Raw genomic sequence first — 2,142 nt, forward strand, 5'->3', positions numbered from 1 at the left:
ATATATGTCCGACTGTATTTGTATATAGGATATAAAAAATACCACTCTTGGTAGTGGTGATTGTGATTTTATTTACAAGAACCATGGCGATGGGTATACTTATGAAGTGGGTGATAGCAAAGTGTTAATGTATTGTTTTGATAACGGTGATATATAAATAAAACACTACTGAAGTCACGAGACTTCACGTAGATGACTCAAAAGAGAAAGGAAAAAAATCGTGTTGGGCGAGCATTCGACGACCGATGGATTCGGGGGATGTATACGTCTCCCGATAGCTAACATCGTCCATCACCGCACCTTCAATACCACCGTAACTACCATCTATACCGCTTCTGGATAGTATCGTTGTTAGCACTGAAAAATACTTGCTTGTCATATATTCCACCCAGCCAGGTTTGTGTTTTCTTATTACTTGTGTGTGTATGTGAGAGACAGAGAAAGAGAGAAAGTTTTTAAGAGAGACGGGGGTGTGACTAAACGTATGTCCATGTGAGAGAAAGAAAAGATGGAAAGAGAATGACGATGGGAGGAAGAGCAGGGGTATTCGCTTGAGAGGGAGGAAGAGAGAGAGACACTTTGTGAGTGAAAGAAAGGGAATCTAGTCAACATGTTTTAATTGTGCTTCTGTATCGACATACATTTATCTGTCTAATCTTTGAATGTGCACGAAAACAACAACATTGAAACATTTGATTGGGAACTATATTTAGATGTGTATTTATGAAAATGACGTTATGAAGAAGCAGCCATGCATTTCACAACATCACATCTTCCCACGTCTTGTAAATGATATCGGCCTTCATCTCTAGGTAGGAAATCGCTTCTATTTTTTGTTATTTTTGTTAGTCGGTGGGAGGAAATGATTATTTCTTTGTTAAGCTAACACCGTCTAGTTTTCTTTGTTTCTCTGTCTTTCCACACAACCACCTGGTCTTTGTTTATCACTTTCTCTCCTGTAACCACTCCACTTCTTACCTTTTCTATCCACCCCTTCAGTCAATGCATCATTCGTTTTACTATGCACACCACTCCTATATATATATATATATATATATATATATATAATTTTGTGTATGTGTAATAGGTTGTGCGAATCGCATGCTTGAAATTGTTTATATTTTATTTAACTTATGTTGAATTAATTTTTATATATTTTATTTAACTTATGTTGAATTAATTTTTATATATTTTATCGGTGGTGGAGAAATGAAAAACTTAGTTTGCCTATTACTGGCAGGTTTAGAACACGAGGTAGCCTTTGTATGGTTGCCCCAACATGCATATACGGTAGTTGCCAAATTTCCCTACATCTAAGGCACATTTGATGTTAAAATCCTTAAGGACAGATGGTAGCAGCTGGAGTGCTTTTGATTATAAGATCTACTCGATCTATGCTAGGGTTAGACGCAGCCAGTCTGGATCTCCAACTAGACCCTTACACGTTTAGTGCAGAATAAATACTGGAGGGTTATTTATTTACTTACGATATAGGCTTTTTCTCTTTCTATTTTCTTTTTCTCTAAGGAAAGAGGTCTCGGGTGCTGGCTGTTCCTAGTTGTATTTTCATTGTAAGCGAAGTGGCTTGAACCGAAAATCGAACAGTCACGGAACTACTGATAGAGCTTTTCGAATTTACCGTTTGCCCTTACACGTAGTTTAAGCAGCCGCTATGTGGTCGCCCTGTCTAGTAGAAAAGAGTCAGATCTTTAGTAGTGTCCTAAATAAGAAGACACCTTGTATAATGTTATCTTAGATATGGTCACAATTCTTATACTGTTTTTGATGACGGGTCTCTGCAGTTAGTTAATCAGGATTGTGCTAACAACTTTAGCCTTGCACACCTAAGCATTTTTTTGCGTACATGTACACAATTAACTACACATACACACAACTCACATATGCGGTGCTCTAGCATGGCCTTCACAGTGATGACTAAAACAAATAAATATAAAAAAAAGGGTTTATGACAATGTTATCATTGTGGTTTCTCTCATGTAAGCTAATTCGTGTTTCCGCATCTATCTGTGCCCATATAATCTCCCTAACCCTTTCATACCCTTTGTTCATTGTCTGACGTTTCAAACTGTAAACAAAATATCCTATGCGGCTCTTACTCAAGGGGTGGCCAATTAACGCGCG

General features: G+C 37.6%; 1 protein-coding gene across 5 annotated transcripts in view; it reads left to right on the forward strand.

Annotated features, from left to right (window-relative positions):
- LOC106873383 (mucolipin-3) overlaps window positions 1–2,142 on the forward strand; it is an 84,361-nt gene that overhangs the window by 34,884 nt on the left and 47,335 nt on the right. Inside the window, exon 1 of one of the 5 annotated variants that reach the window (XM_052969289.1) lies at window positions 120–396. The exons of 3 other annotated variants lie outside the window; for them this stretch is intronic. The gene's annotated coding sequence lies outside the window, so the exon portion shown is untranslated. Of the gene's footprint in view, window positions 1–119; window positions 397–577; window positions 813–2,142 lie in introns of those variants that run through there. One more of the 5 variants, XM_052969288.1, reaches the window with a different exon arrangement.

Source organism: Octopus bimaculoides, chromosome 7 (assembly GCF_001194135.2).
Source record: "Octopus bimaculoides isolate UCB-OBI-ISO-001 chromosome 7, ASM119413v2, whole genome shotgun sequence".
Lineage (NCBI taxonomy): Eukaryota > Metazoa > Mollusca > Cephalopoda > Octopoda > Octopodidae > Octopus > Octopus bimaculoides.